At 41.0% G+C, this 23,852-nt stretch overlaps 1 long non-coding RNA gene across 1 annotated transcript in view; it reads left to right on the top strand.

Moving 5' to 3' along the window:
• The window catches only part of LOC119918398, a 269,760-nt gene extending 252,679 nt beyond the window's left edge, over nucleotides 1-17,081 (top strand). The window contains exons 2-3 of the long non-coding RNA XR_005447438.1: nucleotides 4,233-4,399; nucleotides 16,758-17,081. This is a non-coding gene — a long non-coding RNA (uncharacterized LOC119918398). The remainder of the gene's footprint in view (nucleotides 1-4,232; nucleotides 4,400-16,757) is intronic.
• Nucleotides 17,082-23,852: the final 6,771 nt, after the last annotated feature.

Here is a 23,852-nt window from a genome sequence, read left to right as displayed (position 1 = left end):
AAAAAACCTGGACCATCTGCAAGACTATTATTGTTATCCAAAAATACAGATAATCCCACACAGCTATGGAATGTCAGTATACCAGATGCTTAGCTGCTAACCAGGGAGAAACTGCACGCTACTTTGTCAGTTCCCTTGGCTTGTCCAGAGATGATACCTCGTCAGCAAACACAATCCAGAAAAAACAGATCGGTGTGCAGTCTGTTTTTCAGGCTGTCTCTCTCTTGGATATGTCACTTTAAATTCACTACTAGACAGCCAATACTAGCTAGCCTATTTGGAGTCCAAGTGCATATTCAGTGAAACAACTAACCTCACAGTTTATGGTGTTGTAGTTCAAGGCAGCTAATGTAGCCATCTATTATCTACACTACTTCTTTTAAATGAAAATAACCTTTTTCTAAATGTTGTAACATTTCCCTCATTTGCAGACATTTTATGCAAAATATCCTGCCTACCCATCTTCAGGGCAGCAACATCTCACCAACTTTTCACCAACTTCCTTCCAATTCACACCACTGCTAAATGCTCTTTTCCTGAGCTAAGATTAGCGTCAGCGACACTCCTGAGCCTGGTTGACAACACCTAAAGGTAGGAGCCTAAGAGAGACAGGCTAATTGAGAAATACCAGATCCCCTCCTCAGGATAGGCTAATGCTAATTCTTGCGGTTTGAGACAGGGAGGAATAGATGGCATTACAGAAGTGATTCCTCTAGCTTCATCGTGTCTGTTACATCTACTACAACTCCTATAGCTACTATTGGACATTCTGTAAATTAGTATTATATGATGATGCTGAACTCCACCTCATTTAGATTCTAATATTAATCACATTTTAGTGTCAACTGAGTGAGACCAAAAAGAGAACAGGGAAAGGAAAATGTTTTGCAAATATTAACTGCATCAAATTTTATTCCTGAATTTGTCATTAATAATATACCCTGAAAGACAAAAAGGACACACACACACACACACACACACACACACACACACACACACAGCTGCACATGCACACACAGAGAAGCTTCTTTTTTCAAGGGCAAAAAGCGAAAACCACCTTATATAAAATCCCCAGGCTTTGACCTGGTATTGAGAGGATGCGGGGACTTACTGTACAACACCAAGGTTGTAGGATAAACCATATAAGCTTCTCTTTTGATTTTGGATCTCCTCCACATAAAGACAAACCTGGAGTTAAATAGGTAAAGGGTTTAAACCATTCTTCTCACTGTTACATTGCACTTTATTTCCAAACCTCCAGTCCTCTTCCTCCTGTGGAAACAAGCAGTTGTGACAGAAGAGAAATTCAAATGTTGCTCCTGCAAGGCAGTCTCAGAGGCACAGAACAAAATACTGGTTGTGACTTGTGTAACACAAAAATCTCAACCCTATCATGGTTTCATGGTTCTCTGTTGCACTGCCATTTATGACCTTTTCAGATTCCTGAGGCCAAAGCTGTGGACACAAGATGTAAAATTTAAACAGCTCTATTTGCCTTTGAACATTATACTATTTTTGCATCCCGTTGAGATGACAATGTTTCGCCTGTTGTGCCTTTGAACTCTCTCTGGTACTGACTTCAGTTGAGGAGAAACTGCTGAGCTGTCGAGACTAGTAAACACTGTGTGCATGTGTGATTCTAAGTGATGTGTGTGTGTGACAGGAGAGGAGGCTGTTGGACAGTAAGGACGTGGAATAATGACAGCTCTATTAGTGGCCCTCCTGGGGCTCTGTAAGGGCCTTCTGATCAATCTGGCCCCTGCTTGGCCCTTGGCCGTCCTGTATCTGTGGCCCTCAACTCACCGCTGTGTGCACACACAATGTATTGGCAAGCATTATTGAGATAAGGGCAAACAGACACAAGCACAAGGGTACATATACATTATGCATGCGTACATACACACACACACACGTAAAGGCATCTGTATGTGTGGGTTTTATGAGTATGCACATATACCTTTCCATGGTAATTATCATTTGCAAACAGGTCTTTAGGTGTGCGCTCACAGCCACACACACACAAACATCTATGAACACAGAAACATACACACACAAATAAAGCCCAGCATTCCCAGTTGACTAGTATGCTAGAAGGTTAATCACACACCTTTTACATCTGTCAGTATTAGGGTTGGGCAACGTTACAAGTCATGGTGGAAATTTTACAAGCACTGACCAGGTAAAGCAGCAGTGAACACACAGGGTGCAGATGTTGGTTTTGATTGTTTGATAGGCTCCGTCATTAAGAAGCCTACGAGCGGCTCACCTGCTGCCATGATAACAGATCACGGGTGGAAAAGACGAGTTCTGTGTCTTTAGGTGACTTTATAAAATGTACTGCTGATGGAGAAAATGGAGTAGACAGGCGAGGGGGGAGATAGAGAGAGGCGGCGCAAGCCGGTGTGTTTAACTGAGGTGTAGGCCTCTTGTGTGTCTAAGTGTTGGGGAGAAGAGAATTCCGAGGAAGGTGCGAAGCATATTTAGAATTTATAATAATGATGTTCGTGGTGATTAAAAACTGCTTTCACATGGTGGTATTATGTGAAAAATTTTTTTACAATCACTATGCGGCTCCACCCTAAAATCTTTCCGGATGTCTAAGCACCTGTTTCTAAACATGAACCCAGACACTGTACTGAGGAAGCTCATTTCTGCCGCTTGTATCTGCAATCTCATTCTTTCGGTCTCTACGCCAAGCTCATGACCATAGCTGAAGGTTGGACAGATCGACTGGTAAATTGAAAGCTTTGCCTTCCGGCTCAACTCCCTCAATGTTTTGACCCCAGATTTGTCAACCCACACTGTGTGATCATAGCAAGGTCAACATATACAGTTCAAAGGTCAGCCAGATCAATAACCATGTGGTTTCTTGTCCTTGTCTGATTGTTTGTAGTTCGGCTGCTCTGTGTGTGGCAGATCTCCAGAAAATGTGAAGTTGTGAGTCACATTTCCTGTTACAGCCATTTGTCTTGTTCATATGTGTCAACAGGGGACACTTGTAGACAAGAGAAAACCCACAGTCTTTGAATTGCTTGAGTTCTGGGATTTCCGGTGGTGGACAGTTGTTTGCTGATGTCTTTGTATTGATCATTCCTGCACTAGGAATGGCTAGTGTATGTGAGTGATATTATGGAATCAATGAACAAGCAGATATCCTGCCGTTTACTCTCAGTAAAAGTATAATGTTCTCAGCAGGTATGCGCATGATGTATTTGCAAATTAATCACATCAATCAAAACTTGGCTGCAGGGCTGTTTGTGCACTAAATCTCTTGTGGCCTTACTCCAGGGGTCCTCAACTACATTTGTTCAAGGGCCAGAATTTTTCCAAGCAGACATTTAGGGGGGCAGACTTTTTTAATTTAGGCTTAATTAGCATATTATTGTTTAATATTTTCACTTTCATAAAATATGAAATGTACGTTTTTATTAGCCTATATCAGAGACATATATCAGAGTAAAGAGACAGACACAAACACAGTAAATCCATAATAACAACATACTAGATACTTAACTAGTAAATGCTCTCAGACCTCTGCCAAGGATTAATCAACCAGTTTTGATGCTCAATTATGCATTTGTGCCTTTATTGTACATGTGACATCTGTAGTTACTGGTGGTAACAGCAAACTATTATCAGCCAGTAATTGGTCTTTTGTCATAATTATGTGAGCGATTGTGATCTGATTTTATGATGCACTCGACATGAGCCTGCAAACAGCTAAAGTGAAAGGAGTTGGTTACCTGGCTGAGAAGATGGATGTGTGCAGCCTGTTGCCTGCAGCTTTTCATCTATCAGCTCACAGTGGCTGCTCCTGACAGTTGCATTACTCCCTGTATTATTTCAAACTGATCTGCTGTCATAAAATGTTGAAGATGACCATCTTGTTTAGTAGACGCATTTTTGATGAACAATAGCGGTCAGTGCTAATCTCACTGCCTGCATTTCCTGTCACTACTTCAGAGTAAAAGTAAATTTGTGTTTTGCCAGTTAAATGCTTTTAATGTGAAGGTGTAGAAGTAGGAAATGTTTAGTTTGCATTAGCAGTAACTTAATTAACTTAATAATTTTGCCACAGAAACACAATTTGTAATACCACAGAGATATTAATATTGCAGTACTTTCATTGGTGGCCATACTGCGGACCGGATGTGGCCTGCGGGCCACCAGCTGACGATTACTGCCTTACTCTCTTATTACATTTGCTTCCCCCATTTTCATGTCTTTCCCAGGTTATGGGGCTAATTCCTCACGTCTCCTCCAATATCTCCAATCTCCTTCCTGGGTGTTAAATTATGGATGAAACTTACCTGACAAGGCACCAAGTTACATAAGCCTCCCTCCGTCCTCTCACCTGGATCCCAGCGGCTTCATTATTCTGTGTGAGGATCATTTGGCTGTGAGTAAGCCCTGCCCTGCCACATGGGACCTGACATTAATATTTATTAGGAAGGATTTTTGGAGAGAAGAGATACCGGCAAAACGAGAGAATAGATAGAAAAAAAGAAACACTGAGAAAGAATTTGTGTGTACTAGAGAGAAAGAGATACTCTAGTGTGGTGCATGTGCAGGCAATTGCAAAAGGTTCATGCCGTAGCCAAAAGGTTGTGAGATGTGGATAGACCTGACATATAGAGGACGGTGCAGCCATCTGTTTTAGGCGATGGTGAATAAGTGTGTGTGTGTGGGGGGGGGGGGTAATAGTGTGTGGTTTATCCCCAGGCTAACAGCATGTTGGGTTATTTATTCATAATTTGATAGAGTGTGCCAAGAGTGTACCCTATTTTTCCTGCAGAGGCTGGCACTCTCTTGGCTTTTCTCCTTGATCAGAGCATATGTAATAATGACATTTTGTGCCGCACGATTAAAAAATAAATAAAGTTATATTAAATTTAAATAAAATTAAATATGTGGGGAAACAGAAATGACTTGTACATATAACTATGTTATGATACTATAAATCTTCTTTTGACTTTAAATTATTCAACCTATTATTATTTTCTTTATACCAGTCTCCTTAAAATAGAAACTGAGTTTAGGGATCAAGTCTTATTTCATCTTGTCCAAGCAGGGGTTTTCATTGAGATCTTGGATGACAAGTTATCATTGACAATCACTTTAGCATCTCTTGCCCCTGCTTCTCAGTGATTTATAATCACCTCATGTTGGGAGGCATAATCGTATGTTTAACTGCAATGGCATTGAGTCTTGCTCCAGTGTGTTTGTTCCAGACTGTGTAATCCCATTTGTTGTTTGGGCCTATCGGCTCTCCGGCCAGCACATATTCAAAGCAGACCGCCTTTTAGGCCTGTTGCGCTCCCTTTGCACTAACAAGATTCAATTACTATTCACAGAAAGCATGATTACATTTGAGTATGTTGGTTAGCAGCCAGTGCTGCTGCTGCATCACCACAAAGTCAAAGTGTTTATGTGATGTAATGTATTTGCAGTCAAGGTGTAAAGCCAGGCTAATGTAAACAAACAAACAATGTTTCACTGTATATACTATTTCATCATATAATTTTATTTTTCATTTAGTTTTTGTTTAGTTTTTTAGCTATTGAACATATCTATTTGAGTTTATATTTTTCCCAAAATGACATATTTCTAACTATCAACAAAAAGAAAGCTAAGGTTAAGTTTGTTGTGGAAATCGTATCTTGCTGGTGAGGGATTAAGCAATGAACATTCCAGGAGAGTAAGAGAGGCCCCCCAAAACATAGAAACCTAGACTGTGTAAATGATTATGCATCCCTTTACTCGCGGTCAGGCTGTATGTTAAGCATGCGCTTTCGTGCTGTCTGTCTTCCATGATGTGACATGCTGTGAAATACAACTCTTCCTTACTCCAGCAGCAGTTTCACTAGCAAGGACCACAATCAACAGGTATGATTAAATTATTTATTGAGTAACGAACAGAAGATGTATGAAGCTTGCAGTAGCTGAATAGACATTAGAAAGCATTGTGGGGAAGCTACGATAGGGAAATCCGCCGTAGCGCCCGGGCACGACGGACCCCCTATAAACCTATGGAGAGGAGGAAGGAGATCAGGAGGCAGGACAGAGAAAGGGGTGGGAGGGAGGGATGCAGGATACGAGTGCGAAGGGGAGGACTTAGGACGTGTGGGTATTTATGGAAATGCTGGCGATGACGTGCTTGATGTGTGGTCCCGCTCCTGAAACTCCACTTCTGGACTAATCAGACTCAAAACTTTTAGGGTCTAATTGTATCTCGTTTCAGACCACTGAGGAGACAATTTTCTGCCATAACAAAGTTAAAGGACCATTTCAATATTATTTAAGTAAGTTTTGTAAATTTTAATTTCTCCTAAAGAATCTATCTGCTGCATAGTGACAAATCCACAGAGTCTCTGCCCTCTCAGTTCTATGGATCGCTTTAATGTTTTCAGCAACAGCAGGGAGCTGTTTTCAGCCAGAAAGCAACTAAGAAAAACACTGTAAATTATCTTATCACTTAAAAGCAGCTAGCTGCTGAACATAGGGGTTTAAGTTTAAATGTTTTAATTATTTATTAGTTCCAGTTTAATCTTGTCAACCAAACTGATTCTTTTTTTTTTTACTTAAGTTCTCATCAATTATAACCTTGCTGAACAGATTTAAAACACCACAAATCCCCACTTGCCTCACATAGCCTCGGGAACATACTATACGTAATCTGCACTCTGCGCATGTGTTGGCGTCTGTAGCCACCATCTTAAACCTAACTCTTATCCACTCTTTTTGTTACATTTTTTATATCCTTTTTATTTAACTTAAGTTTTTAACTTAAGTTTTACGTGGGTTAAGGATTTTAGCCATCCGACATGGATTTTAAGCTAGATGACTGTAAAAACGTGATCAACGCTACTGATCGCAACAAAGCTCCGGTGACTATGCTAGCCGAAATAACTCTGCCCCATGAGGACTGCACACTCCTTAAGAAAGCGAACAAGAAGATTGCTGACCTCATAGAAGACATCCGACGACTTTCAGAGGAACTCAAAGAGAAAGATTCCCTGCTGACTGGCTTTATGGATGTGGCTTCAGTACAAGCCAAACAGATTGTTTCTCTTAGCACAACCGCTAACATCCAGGACACCGTGTTTTGGGACCCCTCTAGCCTTCCCAGGCTTTCATCCTGCTCGACTCCAAAGCATCAGTCAACCTGGGCTGAAGTGGTGGTCCGTGGCTGCAAGAGAGGCTCGGATGGGGCTGCCTCTCCTCCGCACATCGGCCTCTCCAACCGCTATGCAGCCCTGTCTAACGACACTCCGGTCCATCCAGCTGATGCACCTGTGGCTTCGAGTCTCCCTGATACGGATCTCTTTCGGCGCACAGTGCCTGCCGACACTGTTGCATCTCCTTCACCGGCTACATCTCCTGCACTGGGCCGCCGGTCTGCCGCCGGGCCTGATCGGTGGCCGTCATCCCGGTCAAAAACCTCCGCTTCCCGACGTAGGATCCTGAAGGAGGCTGTGCTCAGACGCTCCGTAGGCCGTCTCTACCCTGCACCGTTTGGGTAGCCCTTCTATCAGGTCTGTTATTGCTACTCCAACACAACACTCGGCAGCTCACACACTCCATCCTCAGTCCGCACGCAGTGTTGAAGCAGATTATGCTCAGTCCTGCTCTGGAACCACACAACCGGCATCTCCTCGTCCCCTTTTCTCCCCAACCACACTAATAATTGGTGACGCCATAACCAGAAACATCCGTTTCTTTAACTCTACCACTCACTGCTTCCCCGGTGCCACCACGGCTGACATTTAAAAAAAACTCCAGGACCTGATGCCGTCGCTCCCGTCCTCCATCACAAGAGTGATAGTTTCATGTCGGAACAAATGACACAGCTCTTCGGCAGTCTGAGCTGACAAAATCAGATTTTAACCGTCTTTTTAACTTTTTAAAGCAGTGCGGAAAGTCCGTTTTTATCTCTGGTCCCATTCTCACAGTTGGTCGCGGTGCTGGCCGCTTCAGTAGACTCCTTGGCCTCCACGACTGGCTCCAGTCCGCCTGCAGGGCTCACCGTGTGTGTTATGTGGATAATTTTAATATTTTCTGGCAAAGAATGTCTCTTTTTAAGACAGACGGACTTCACCCAAACAAACGGGGCTCAGAAATGTTAGCTGCACACATACAGCATGTGGTGCGGTCCACACATGATTTACGTGAATGACTAATCATTCATGCAGCACACCTGGACACACCACCGCTCACTGAACAGATCTCTGCCTCACTGCCACAAACAACTGTCTCCACCTGCTGGCATGTAAAGCCGTCTGCTCCCAGCGCTGTTCCACAGAGTTCTATTCCTGTCATCATCACGCATAGACCAGTAAACCGAAATGTGCACATCCCACACAGAAATAATAGTAATCTCTTAAGGATTAGGACAACTGCACCAACTCCAGCACCCAGAACAAACTCATTTAAAATGGCTCTCTTCAATGTGAGATCACTTTCAAGTAAGACTTTTATCTTAAATGATTTTATCTTGTCTGCAAATCTAGATTTTATGTTTTTAACTGAATCCTGGTTGCAGATGAATGACTATAGCCAGCTAGCTGAACTGTGTCCGCCTCAATATGATTGTTTTAGTCAACCGAGGGTCAGTGGTGGTGGTGGTGGGCTAGTGAGCGTGTATAGGAAAAATTTTAAATGTCATCAAGTACGCTGTGATGAATTTAACTCCTTTGAAGTTCTCACTCTTAAAGTTGGAGGGCTGCAACCTATCATATTTGTTATAATTTATCGCCCCCCAAAACCGCCTGGAGGATTTTTATCAGAACTTCCTGAATTTTTATCTACTCTGGTTTTAAATTATGACAGAATTGTTCTTTGTGGCGATTTTAATATTCATGTTGATGACCCCACCAATGTTAATGCAACTGACTTTTTAAATATGGCCACTTCTTTTAACTTCAAACAACATGTCAAAGGGCAAACACATAACCGTGGTCATACACTGGACTTGGTTTTTACCCTGGGTGTCAGCATTTCCTCTGTGGAATTAGTGGACATGACCATATCTGACCACAGATGTATTGTTTTTAGCTGCGATTCGCCTGTTACTCATGCCGCCTCACCAAGCTCCGTGTGTTCTCGCATCTTTAATGAACAAAGTGTTTCAAAGTTTTGCGCATTCTTTCAGAGCCAAAGCCAACACCTGTCTGATTCCAACACCAACAATCTGGTCGATCACTTCAATCATATCTGCTTGTCGTCACTAAATATTACTGCTCCTCTAAAGGTTAGGACCCTGGATAAATGACAGCATTCGCAGCCTCAAAAGGGAATGCAGGAAAGCAGAGCGCAGATGGAAAAAATCCAGTCTCCAAGTCCATTACCTCAGTCTGAAGGATTTATTAATTAACTACAATAACATGGTTAAGGATGTGAGAACACACTATTTTTCTGAACTCATTACTACACATAAACACAATCCCGGGTTTCTGTTTAAGACTGTGGATCAGCTGGTAAACCCAACCCCTCCTTGTGCCTCAGTTGGAAGTTATTTTACCAATAAGGTGGTGTCAATCAGAGCCTCTATTACCCCCACTGCCTCTTACTCAGAGGTTCCTCACCAGCAACAAGAGAGTTTTAACCAGTTTTATCCCATCGACTTGTCTGAGCTTTTAAAAACAGTATCACAAATGAGAGTGTCCTCCAGCCCACTTGATGTAATACCTACAAAATTTTTACTGAAAGTAATAGATTCTTTTGGGCCCCATTTGATCTCTGTTTTCAACAGCTCACTATCTACTGGTTGTGTCCCTGATTATTTTAAAACGGCTTGCGTGAACCCACTTTTAAAGAAACCTGGTTTAGATCCCTCACCCCCACATAATTTTAGACCAATTTCAAAACTGCCTTTTATTGCAAAGATTCTAGAAAGAATTGTGTCCAAACAGCTGCTCACTGTACTGGAAAATAACAAATTATTTGAAAAGTTTCAGTCTGGTTTTAGGAAGTACCACAGCACTGAGACTGCCCTGCTTAAAGTCACCAATGACCTTTTAATGTCTGCTGATGAAGGCATGTGCTCAGTCCTTGTACTCCTGGACCTTGCTGCTTTTGACACCATTGATCACAACATCATGTTAGACAGACTGAGGCACTGGGTGGGGATTTCTGGTACTGCCCTAGAATGGTTTTCATCCTACCTGTCAAATAGGAAGTTTTGTGTCTGTAAACAACTATGTCTCCTCATTCTGTCCAGTTAAATATGGTGTGCCTCAGGGGTCGGTCTTAGGACCCATTTTGTTTTCCTTGTACTGCTTCCCCTTGGACATATTATCCATAAACATGGCATTTCTTTTCATATTTATGCTGATGACACACAAATATACTTGCCCGTCAGATCCACAGACCCTGGAATGCTGAGTTCACTTAACAACTGCCTTTGTGAAGTTAAAAAATGGATGTCAAATAATTTCCTCCAGCTGAACTCAGACAAAACAGAAATCCTGGTCATCGGGTCTCAGCAGATGGCAAATCAAATACTGCCATCTGCTGGTTCCCTAGTAAATCACATTAAGCCTGTGGCAAAGAACCTTGGTGTTTGGTTTGATAGTAATTTAAATTTCGAGCAGCACACCACAAAGCTTGTTCAATCATGTTTTTATCAACTTAGAAATATAGCAAAAATTCGATCTATGTTAACTTTTAAGGACACCGAGACCATTTTACACGCCTTCATCTCATCACGCCTGGATTATTGCAACAGCCTTTTCACCTGTTTAACCCAAAAAACTATTGATTGACTCCAGACTGTCCAGAACTCAGCTGCCAGGCTTTTAACCAGAACAAAGAAATATGACCACATTACTCCTATTTTAGCTTCATTACACTGGCTCCCAGTATGTTTTAGAATTGACTTTAAAATTCTATTGATCACTTTTAAAGCTCTTCATGGCCTCTCGCTTTGTTACATTTCTGAACTTTTAGTCCCATACACACCAGCACGTACCTTGAGATCCTCGGGCAGAGGTCTGTTGTCTGTTCCAGAGTCTCGACTGAAAACTAAAGGGGACAGAGCATTTGCTGTCAGGGCCCCGAGGCTCTGGAACAGCCTGCCCAAGGAAATCAGGTCGGCTGAGTCAGTGAACTCTTTTAAGTCCCTTCTTAAAACATACTTTTATAGGAGAGCCTTTCCCGATCTTATTTGACTTTATTTTATCCCTTTTATTTTATTCTATTTTACTAATTTTATATTAATTTTTCATGCTCTTATCTTGTTTGTTTTTTTTGTATTATTCTTTACACTTGTTAAAGCACTTTGTAACTTGTTTTTGAAAAGTGCTCTACAAATAAGGATTATTATTATTATTATATTATTATTATTATTATTATTATTATAAATGCAAGTGATGACTCCTTGGAAAGCTAAAGGGGAGCACGGCAGAACAGCTTTTAAATTAAGTATTTGAATCAAACTCTGGTTGCAATATTGACCAGAACATGGGGTATACCTAAAATGTATACAACACATCTATAATAATAATATCTATAGCAAAACAACATTGGAGATCCAATACATAAACCACTGGACGTCCATTTTACCAGCATCAATGAATAATTCTGTTGAAAATCCATGTGCAATGTATGTAAAAAGATCAAAACAAATTTTTAAAAGAGCAAGCAATCTGTGTTGGAAAAGACCATTTTTTAAGTGTTTTTACAAAAAAAGAGAATTGGCCATTTGGATTTATTTTGTCATACACAGAAGCATTCATCCTCACTCACAGATGCTGGGGCATATGGCCGACCCAAGCAACAGCCATCTTTCCTCAAGAGTGATGTGTTTCCTCTCTCCCAGCTGCTTGGCATAGCACTCTCCCTAAAACTGCGCTTGGAGATGACAACAAATCAACACTGAATCACCTCTTACGGAGCGACCCTTGTCACACAGCCTTCGAGGAGAGTGCTGAAGTTATTTTACCACTTTACCTGCAATTCCAAGTCCATTTAGGCTTGCCTTTTAAATGACAGATTATAGACTGATCATTACATTCCAGAAGTTATTTTTTCTCTTTTTTTCAACCGCATGCGAGAATGCACAAAGTGTTATCGTTTGTTCATACTGATACGTGACTCTTAGTTTTGCTAGGTGATTTGCTTGGTAATTAATTGCATATCCACCTGTCAGATGTCTTCCAGCACACAGACCTGGCAGAGAAAACAAGCTTGTTCCACAGACATTTTATTAGTATTCACCTTGCAGCATTTTATAGGGACATTGTAGTATGTAATCAGGGTGGCGATGGCGCAATGGATAAGACTATTCCTTTGGTGTGAGAGACCCTTGCCTATGTCTTTGGTGTGAGAGACATATTGCATACACCTTGGGGTTAAACCCAATATAAGAAATAAAGAGGACAAAAAAGAAGAAATGAATATGGATTTGACACAAACCTGACAGATTGAGGTTAGACCTTAAGCTATGGCTGAGCTAAAGACTCTTGCAAAACTTGAAGTTCAATTACTCATACAGAATGACACTGTCACGGATGAAAATAGGATTGCCAAGAAGTATTTACATTACCGTACAGACACAGCTGTGCTACCTGTTGATATAATGTATGCAGCCTATTGCATAAAATTCCTGCAGCAAGTGGAGGGGAGTGGGGGGGGGGTAAATGCAATATGCACTCAAACACCTTTGCCAGGTTGAAATGAATACAAATGCAATGTGATGTGTTAGTTCAAAGGTCCTCTGTTGATACCTAGTGGCTTGTGTCACTGCATGTTACAAAGCCTTTGCTGCGCAAGCTGGTCTCTGGAAAACTCCATCCCCTCCAGCCGTCAGCCTGGAGGCCTGTAACACTCATTAAAAAACATATATTAGGTTCATGCCGCTGGGGTTAAGGGAGCACTCCCTCCACTTTGGACTATAAACCTCCAGTTCTTCCCTATGACCGCTCTGCTGTTGCTTGAGGGTAGCCTGGGGACAGTTATGCCAGGTTTTTGCTATGGTCACCTTCCAAAACACTGGCAAACACTGGCAAACACTGGCGGGGAGGGCGGGTTTACAGTAAGTTGACGGCAGGCAGAATAAAACGAAAATAAATAAACTATGTGTTTGTGATCAGTTTGGCCTCTGGTGGATGCGAGTAGAGCTTAAAAGGAAAAGTTATTCCTCCAAAGAGACTCAAACAATCCTCTAAAATAAAATGAAAACATACACACAGTGAAACTGAGTTAAAAACAAGAAACACCCATGTTCACTTATGTACTGTACTCACAAACACATAGCCATACTTCACTCATACTAATGAGCTTACAAAGTGGTAATTTGTGGCGTTCTATTCAAGCTGCTCATCATAACACCTGTGGGTTTATTATGCAAGTACTTTCCTTTATAACTTCAGTCTTCAGTCTTTCTCTTCCTGTAATATCCTGTGCAGAAGCAAGTGTTTACGCATTTCTACTGAGAAAAAATTAACTGGCATTTATTCTTATTTTCCTGCTGCAGCCTATGTTGCAAATCCACAGAAACTGACTACCAATTTGAAAGGCTATAAAATAATCTACAAGTTTACCTGGAAGATGTAAACATGAGTATTTGATTGGAAAAGATGTAAATCTGTCTGCCTTCTATCCTTTTTGCTATTATGGTTGTTTTCATTTCAAACAAATATGAAAGGTTTATGAAAGTGTTGTATACTCTACTTTGCCAAAGCCCAAAAAAGCACCTTATAGTTGTTCATCAGCATGTAGATGAGAGGTAAATGTATTCCTCTCCTACCGAGGAGAAGCCTGATCTGTATTCATATCCTCATTTGCATATTTCCCAATGATCTCTCTTCATCTACTCTCTCTCGCTCTCTCTCTCTCTCTGTTTGTTTTATCACAGAGGACTGACGGTGAATTTACTTTTTCCTAATTTTATCCTATTTAAAAAGTAATAAAGTTTGATATCCAGGGGGCATGGCGTTTCTTTGATACATTACATATTAATTAAAGTGGTAACATTTGTATCCCAATGGTGCTAGTGAATGTGGAGAGATGGGGGTGTAACAGCTCTACCTTATGATTCCATCATGCATGCAATATCTGAACAAGTTTGATCAATAGAAATGTAATATTAAAGCCAGGTCAGGCATATTGAAATACCTGCCGAGGTCTATCATCAGTTATTCATTTCCTTTATGTTCTATGTTATCTTTTCGATAATGGAGGAAGGAGGAAAGCCATTTCCACTCAGTGGACCTGTTTACTTGCCAACATCTCTCCAGTTCCACACCAGCACTCCTCTTTCACTCCGCTTTCAGTTACAGTAAAGTAAAATAATGGAGTTAAGGACCCCAGACCATCTGGGGTCCATTATTATGCTTTCAATAAATATATGCATTCAGGTGACACTACAAAACTCCCACAGCTCCCACATCTGTGAGTTTTTGTTTTTTTTTAACACATCTGAGGCTCTGGATTCACATCAAAGATTGTCACTGTGCCCAACAATGGGAGCTCTACCACCATAGTTCATGTATCTGATTCCAATACATTATTCAATACTCGCTCCTATACATATTCACCAATCTGGAGTCAACTGAGCTGCCAGCCTGTACAATTGCAGAGATGTTCTCAGTCAGCCAAACGAAAGAAATACAGGCAATCGGAGATAAGCTGTTGAAAACTAATCTGTTGTGTGAAATTCTATTCAGAAGTTGTAAAAAAAAATAAGTGTATGGCTTTTTCTTAAACTACTGGCCATGAAATATTTTCACTTTTCAAAGCTGATAAACCTTCAGTTATGAAGTCAGGAGCGGCTTTCATAATTTGTCCTTGAAGGCATTTATCTACTGTACAGTTTTTCACTGGAGGTACATTCACTTCTGTGTACAATACAAGGTACAATATGGTGTGGATGAATGGGCATGACATATTCCAGAGGTAAGTAAATGGTCAGTTATGATCCTCTTTTTCATGACTGATGAGACTGTAGTACGCCAAACTTAAAAAGGTCCTCCAACAGCAGTTTGTTCCCATTTTGCACCCTCTACCTCACACTTCAAGTCGTCGTGTATATGCGCTCCGCTTCCAGCATAAATCAATATACTTTGAGCCAAATGTCAACATTGGTTAGCGAGAAAGCAGCGGGCAGAGGAGACAAAAATACAGAGAAGGCGCATTGATTCATTATATATAAGGTGGTTTGTGACATTATACAGTATATCTCTGGTCAAAGTGTAAGTCTCTAAAAGGGCATTCCAATTCATTTACCAGCATGACAGGGAAACTTTGGGGTATTTTGGTCTATGTGTTTCATAGATCATATGAAACACATAGACACATCTATTAATTTCATTTCAATTTATTTCATTATGTTATATCTCTCAGACTGAACAGATATTGGGCTTTGGCTTATTGATTTCTTGGTATTCAGCAGACTTCATTAGAGGAGTACTTACTTGTGGCAGCATGTTTTGTTTGATCAGTCATTAGCAACCAATCATTAATATGTCTGAACATTTCCCTTTTATCTTTAGGACAGACTTATCTGGGGAGGCATTCATTAAGTTGAGCCTGGCAGGGTTGAAGAATACACTTGTGCTTTTTGTGATCAAAACAAATTATCTTCCACGCTTGTGCATCTGAGTGCGCTCTTGCAGTATAGATCTTGAGCAGGTTGAGAGACAGCAAGTTAATGAAAAGGTGTCGAGAATCAAAGATTATTTAGTCAAGGGTGGTTAAAGATGGAGGCTCTTTGTGTCTTTTATCAGCAGAGGATGAATCTTTTTCACATGCCATCAAATTTTCCAGGTGGTACTTTTAAGTCAGACAGTTGATTTGTAACATAAGCAGGGTTTGTACAAAATCTTGAAAATTGTGAAAATGCTTAAATTTAAGCCTTATGTTTTCAAGTTTAGGAATATGCTTGAATTGCAATATGCTTGATATTCAACACAATCAGTCTTTCATCTAAACAATCACTCATCAGGGGTGTGATTTTTCTGGATTAATCCGGAATTACAGATTTCCGACCTGAAAATGTGAACCACGTTAAGCCTTCAGATCATAAAAACATATTTTATGGTTGCAGCTTCTCTGTCCTCTCCCCTGCTCAGCTCCTGCACACAGAGAGGCCTGTTTAACTGTTAAACTATCTTAATTCTTGTAAACTTAGCTGCTGGCTGACACAAACCAGCACCTCCTCTCTACCAGCAGTACCTGCAGGCAGTGAATCACGGCAACAGCAGAGAGAGGAGAACAGAGGGTAGGAGGAAGGACTGATGCTGACTGATGTCTGCGTTATGTCCCAGTACGTCAAGTGTGGAACACACTGTGAAAATGTCATGTAATTCACATGACGTCACACAGAGCATACTTCCTGTTGCCAGTAGGTGCCGTTTTGACTATCCCTGAATATTGGCATGTAGATGTCTTCAGGCATGTAGATGTCTATCAAGCAGACAAAACATGGGAATCCCACACTTGCAGTTTCATTGTCAGTGTCCTTAGACTGCAAAAATTTCTATCCGATGAATTCTCTGGTATGACACGTACATTTTTGTGTGACATGCTTGCAAAGTTTTGTGAATTTTCAAGCACCTTTAGGCCGTCAAAAATGCAATTCATTGGCAGAAAGAATAATAATTCCTTCAGTATAAATGGGGTCCTCGCACAGGTTGTGCTCTGGCCCTAATGATATAGCTAGTTAGTGGATTCACCCTGAATTTGAGCAAATCACAGTTCAAATCCCTTCACTATCAGCCTTGTTTAACCAATGTTATTTTGTAATTATTATTTTTCAGAGCACACAGTGTGATCACTTACAGAAGTGTGAAGGATTACTTCTGTTTCATCTGTTGCCAATCACATGCCCGGACAAGAGCGAACTGCAGCTAGATTGACTGACATGGGTGCCGAAATGAAAAGGGGATGTTTTTATGTTCCACTCTGCATCTGGTGTAAACGCTGCGTCATGAGGGTGACCATCTGCTCTCAGAATGCGTAGGAAAAATATGTCACAAACAAGTCATCTGTTGATTCCTTACAAGAATTAAATAAGCATGTTCAAAACATACAATCAAAGTAATATGAACAGCTGATAAAATAAACAAAGTGATACATATGTACATACATTGATTGCTGTGGTTTTGTAACATTTATAGTGACAATTTAGATGTGATAAAGTCTTCAAGAGTTTGGACATTTTTGGTTTAGGTACTATGAAAGTGCTTAAATTGTACTCTTAAAAAGTTGTATGAACCCCGCACAAGGCTTTTTTGTTTCCTTGTACACATCATATCACAGTTATGCGTGGTTTCTGCTCTATATGTGTTGAATGTTCTTCTAAAGTAATCAGTTTGCATACGTACGAGGTGAGGCAGGCAGACAGACAAAAAGCCGTGGGGATAATTAATTGGATCGCAGTTGTAGTTGACATTGACACACACTAACACTCTGCGTTAATAATGTGATGTTTTACATCTGTAGTAGGATCATGCATGCATTATTGCATCTTGACTACATCTACCCCACCTTAATTGGCTTATGTTTCAAAATGACAGCATCTGGAGCACTGTGTTGTATTAAATGCATTCACAAATAGCTTATTTTAATGATTTTTCTCTCAGGCTATTTCTGTCCTCTGTTCTTTTTACTGTTTCATTCTTCTCTCCAAACATTTTCCTTCCTCTGCAATCCTCATTCCTCTCTTGCATCTCTTTCCCCACACCTACTTTCATCATCCTTCTCCCTCCCATTTCCAGAGATTTCCCAGATATTTACATCCCTCTTACATCCCCATTTACTCTCCTGTTTTCTTCATCACATCTTTTTCCATTTTTAGAAAAGCACAGGCAGTCTAAGTGAGCAGAAGCTGCAGCCAGAGACTGTGTGATTGATAAATCCCCCCTTGCCAGTGACAGGGGGCTCCTCAGCTCCAATCACTGTACAAATTGGCTAAAATGCCTGCTGGTGTTTATGCACAGCCACTGTTAGTAGGCTGCTCCGGTCTGATAAAAACCAGAAGGAGTCAGAGGTATGAATAAATGAAAACAGTGAAAACCTGAGCCAGTAATGTCGAAGCTTTTTTATTTGTCCAAATGTCATTGAGAATCTCCATTCAGCAACAGCTAACTGTAACTGCATGGTTGACTTAGAGTTAAATATTGATAAGTGCACAATCATAGTGCAATATGTTGGATGGGGCATCATTAATAAGGCTGCAGCAACACAAAGAATCCACGCTTTCTGTAGTGAGTGAGCCTTCACCAGAACAATTGCGCATCCATAAACTGGCATGTTAACAGAAAGCCCTCTGCTCTGCCACACAATGATAGGCTTTATAGGAAATTTAATAAGCCCCTATCCGTGTATAGCCCACATGCCTTATCGCTGCCAATAGAAAAACATCCATTTGGCCTCTGACATCTTCAGAATTATGAGCTCTCGCTATTTATGAGCCCATCCATATTCTTTACCGCACTGCCACTCACATCCTGACTTGTTGCATCTGTGTTTCTGAACACTTTTTCCCCTCCATTTTCTCCTCCTTTATGCTGTAAGGGCCAAACATAAGCATTAGCCATTCAGCCAGATAAGCTGAGGGCCTCAATGTGGGGTGTCTCTGATCGGGATCTGCTTTTGTGAAAAGGTTAATAATATCTTTGAGAATAGTTGCTAGCAACAGGACCTGGCACGGCCTTCTCTACTGATCAGTGTAGTGGGGGTGGGGTTTTGGGCGAGGTGAAGCGGGCATAAGCACGGTCAGGGGAGCAGCATTTACATACTTCATTGCCAAGAGCTGATATTTAATTACCAGCCTGCCAAGATGGTGGGATGAATTTGTGTGTTGTTCCATTTGTGATCATTGCCATCTCATGAGACTGCTCCCTTGCAGGAAGGGCCAAGGACATTGGCAACAGAATGCCACAGCAGGCACGAGTTGCTGGTGTGCACATGTGTATGTACCCAACACAGTGATTGTGTAGTAGTTATATAATTATGAATCATACCAGACCCAGGCTTTCGGTTTTGTTCCATTATTTGAGCATGATCTTTGTTTCCTTCATCTGTGTCACTACCCATTTTGTCCCTTAGCCCTGAAAAAATAATGAATAGAGTCTCTGGTATTTTGAATACAATTTCACAAACTCTGTCACTGTCAGTTCATCAAATTAGGTCTTATTGTTTATATGTGACAGCAGCAGGTTTGAGCTGTTGCCTTCAGGGCGGAGTCTCTCAGGATGAAAATATACAAACTCATACACACACGCTCTCGCTCAGCTCCTTTGCTTGTGCAATGACGCACAGAGCAAAGTGCCAAGAATAGAACAGATCAGTTGCATTCTCCCACAGTCCTTCCAGGATTAATGGACTCAATTGTGCAAAAACAATCATGTTATGTATTTCACATTAGTTAGCTAGATTTATTTGTGCAAGGGTGGTACTTGTTGTAGGCACAGGCTCACACAGATCCACAAACTCGCTGCATGGGCGTAGGTTTGCATAAGGACATGTCCCAATATTTTGGGAGGACAGACTTGCCCCTACCAGTTTGAGCTAACTTGTTCGCATTATCTTTGGATTGAAGTCATATTGGATAATTCCAATGTGCCCTCCCAGAGGCTACGTCAAATTATTGGCCGAGACACATGTGACTATTGCCTAGCTGTTTCAGAATACCCCAACTAATACTGAGACCATACATACGCCCTTGACTGACTGAAGTGTCATTATAATAATTTCATAAGGGGTTAAAAAACATGATGGTGAAAGACAGCATGTAGTAGTCATTTAGTGCTAATTGCTCCTTCTACCTGAGTAAGGAATCAATCTTAAACTGAGCAAGGAATTACTCTTAAATCTTAAAGTGAATTAATGCTATTTCTTAACAAGATATTGGTAATCAGTGGTACACAGTACACCTTGAAGTGCTACTTTTTCATTTCTCTATAAATGCCCATGAAGCCTTATTTCAGACTTCTGAATTGCCACCAAACTGCTGAACATTAGGCGACATTGGGGGAATCGCTTCAAAATCAATTCTAAAATGTTGAGCCCAATGATTTCTGTTTCCCCTGATAGGAGAACCAGTCATCAGAGCTTTCATAGAGCATCAGAGCATCATTCAGAGCTTTGTTGGTGGTATCAAGAATGAGGGCTTCATATTTGTACATAGCTAGCTAGCAACTACAACTAAATTTTTCACCACCTTCCCAAAACTCACAAGGGGGAGTGCTAACGTTATTCCAGAGCAGCCACACTGACAAGGCTGCCTGCAGATTTGTCCCCAGACATATAGTGCTTATCGGCCTCGTGAGTGCATGCATTGGCCAATACTGATTATCTCAAAATGCCAGATATTGTCCAACAATCCATCACTAATCAGAAGTAGCTTTATGACACAGTTAACTTATTTTCTTTACTGTCCCAAGCAAGGGCATAGTTTATTTTAGGATTGCCCCTAACTTTTTGAAAATTTAATTTAATTTGTCCCCTCACGTTTACAATTTCAGCTTGGTTTAATCACTAAGGTCTCTTTGTGTGTATTTTTACTTTAGTACTAATAAAATCCAAATGAAAGAAGAGAAGAGTTGATAAAAATGTTGATATTTTCACCTATGTTACCATCAGTTATTAACATGGGCTTATAGAAATAAGCTTTACAAGCAGTGGACTTTGTGTACCCTGGGTTTTGCCTCACAGGCTTTATACAGGATTTGACTGTAAAGAGGAGTATTCTTTCTTCTATCAATGTTAACTAACTTCTGAACTCCTACTCCTATGTCCATTTTTCAATTATGCCCACAAACTGTTACTATAACATGTCACGATACATTCCCACTCTACTAGACTCATTAAGTTCTGAAAATTAGTGTTGAGCTGCTCATACTCGATGGAGTGCCGTTCGGATTTGAAATTTGCAAAGTAGCTGGGGAATTGTCCATTTTATCTGTCATCAGTGTACTGAGTTGAAACTGTTGAGTTTCATTCATTTTCCATTTTCCATTCACTTTACATAGAAACTGATTTGCTTTTAATTATGTAGTATACTTGTGATCTGTGTTTTTGCACATTTTATTCTTATACTTCACCAGCTAACTACACAATAGCACACCTGCACTCTAGTGAGTAGTGAAGTGTTTTCCTCACTTGGCACAAACATCTAAAAATTACAGGTTGTGGAATAGAGTCTGGTATTGCACCACCACTGTGAAAGATTCTATGTAAGGTTAGGAAAGTTTTTTCTATCCAAATACATTAAAGCACACACCATAAAGAAATAATTGAAATGTCAACACATTTTGTTTGGGCCACTTCTACACTGGAAGTTTACATTACTAGCCCTGGAACCTTTAAAAAGCACCTGATGCTTCCTTTAAAAAGGGTAATTTAACATTAAATCACATAGGGGCAAAATGCTGCTGCTACACTACTTTCTGTGAGTTTGAGCTTTTAAGCAAGTGACATTTCTGGTTGCACCCCACTGAGGGATGTCATAGCACTTGTTTTAACTTAAGTGCAATTTAAACTTCTGCGTCAAATCGACGGCATAGGTGACGATGTAGGCTACGGGGCTACGCAGAGGCTACTTCATCGCCTGACGTGCACCTCCTCCAAAATGTAACTACATGTTGAGTCGACACAGACCATAAGCTCTGTGATTGGTCGGCTGGGTAGCCTCACAATGCCTCCGAGCCGACTGGATGTATCCCGCGCTTTGAAGTAACATTTATTAGCGGCCAAAACGGCAGCTGTAACACAGTGAATCAATATATTTGACTGTCGCAACCCGAGCGAAATGACTCGTTTCGCTATCAGAATGTGATCCATTCGGTCAGTAACTGAAAAGGCTACACCAGCCGCACATATACAGTTTTACTCCTGTTTACGTTAGCCTGCTCGGCCAGCAAAAGTCAACACAGTGGACGCTGTAGAGCTACTGCCGACTACCGTTTGGGGGTGTAATTGCAGAATGACGGACACCTACCCACAAGTATAAATGCCTGCCTACGTGCGTAGCCCCTACGCAGGAGTATAAATGGGCCTTTAGACCTCACTGATTGGGGTGTGGACAGAAGCATAACATGCTTAAAACTTTCAACCTTTAGAGAGCGAATCAGCAGTTTTCCTTATGTAATTCATTTGCACTTTACACATGGTTAGCATCATACTCTATATTGTTTTGCTGATCATATTTCCATTGGTGTGAAATAATGCATACTTGTCTCCGTCAAATATGACGGTGGAAACCATTGGAAACTTAGGTCTAAATCTATTGGTATTGATTTCAGCCACCAAAACCTGCATGGGTTGAATGTAACTGCGCACTGATTTTGTGTATGTTTATTACACCACTTCCATCTTTTTTATATTGGAATTTATGTGTATTTCTCTGTATACATGCATCATGTTGTTTGTTACATCGACATATCTCCTGTATATGTGCCATCTACGGTCTTGCTGTTTCTGTTATTTCTCCTGCTATCTGATGGGGCAGGACAGAGCTGGCAGATAGCCTGTGTATCTTAGTTAAAGGGCAGTGTGTGCTTAATGCTGGCGCGGCGAAGTATCACGGTCTATAATCTCTTCTGGAGCAGTGTCATCATGGCGGGGTCAGAGTCCCCTCTCCCCGGCATGGAGGGAGAGAAAAGGAGAGCGGAGTGGAGTTGACAGTCTGGACACTGTAGGCCATGCTCAGAGGAGCTGCAGGCCAGCTAGGCACAAGGACAAATGACATATTGCAGCACACATTAGCATTTTTTATCATAGCATTGAGTGTTAGTATTAGGAAATGATGCAAATTTGCCATATGCATGTGATGGGTGCAGTGAAATTAGCATATTAGCTTTGTGAGCATCAGGGTAGATTTTCTCAAAGGCCACACTGGCTAACCCTTAGCACAGTGACAGGCACTTTTCATTGTATCAAAACCAATCAGTGAATTTCTGCCATCTGCAAAGTCTTAGGTGGGCCTATTGTCAATGTTAAACCATTGCAGTGCTTAGGGTTGCATTGAATGGGCTATGTTACACAGCTTACCCTAGAAGCTTACTCTAGCACTTAGCTCAGCGCAACCAAGAAAGTGTTATAGAAATAGAAATGCAACAACTGCAGATGTTCTAACAATGTCGGGAAACCAGCCCCCCAGTTGCCATATTTATGTTTTCTCTTCTTCAGATGATTGCCCCAATAAGCTGATGGTGCATTCCACCAGGCGGGGGGAAAAGTACACGGAAGCAGGCTTCAACAGATGCTGCCTGCTCATGTACTCAGAAAAACTCCCTTTTTTGCAAGTCAACAATTTGAACCTTCACTACTAGAGTTGCTTGTTTTTATTCTTACTCTTACTTGTCTTTCTCCTCCTTGAGAGAGCTTGCTTCTTAAAATATTCATCCCCCTTCTTCCTCTCTTACTTCTCAACTAACTTTTTGTCAGGAGAACAATTTTTAGAGCCCTTTTTGTCTGTCTTTACAGCTCTTTCTCTCTGTTCTGTGTGGACTGTTTTGTTTGCCCCTCCAGACTTTGTGTTGATCATATCTGGGTCAGTTTGCGAGTGGAGTTTCTCCTCAGCCCTTTCTTTTGTTCCCCCCAAAAAACAAAAGGGGGCTATATCTATTCTTAGTGCTACACCAGTAACAGGGGTTGTCCTCCTTTCATTGTGCTAGGTGACATGAATATTGCAAACAAGAGGACTTACTGTGGGATATGAATTAGTGCTATTTTTCCACATGAAAAAGGCCTGTCAGTCTCTGTTACACATGTGTACCTGATTTTCTTGCGCTCCTTTTCTCTCTCTCCTGCTCTCTCCTGCTCTCTCTTCTCCCCTTTTCTTCAACCTCAGCATTACAAAATGAATGATGAATGTTTTGTTATATTATTTTCCTGTTCCCATAGTT

Source organism: Micropterus salmoides, unplaced genomic scaffold (assembly GCF_014851395.1).
Source record: "Micropterus salmoides isolate LMB-PRFRI ecotype aquatic unplaced genomic scaffold, ASM1485139v1 Ms_hic_scaffold_23, whole genome shotgun sequence".
NCBI classification, from domain to species: domain Eukaryota; kingdom Metazoa; phylum Chordata; class Actinopteri; order Centrarchiformes; family Centrarchidae; genus Micropterus; species Micropterus salmoides.
Note: the sequence above shows the minus strand (reverse complement) of the source record. Positions and strands in the feature narration are given on the sequence as shown.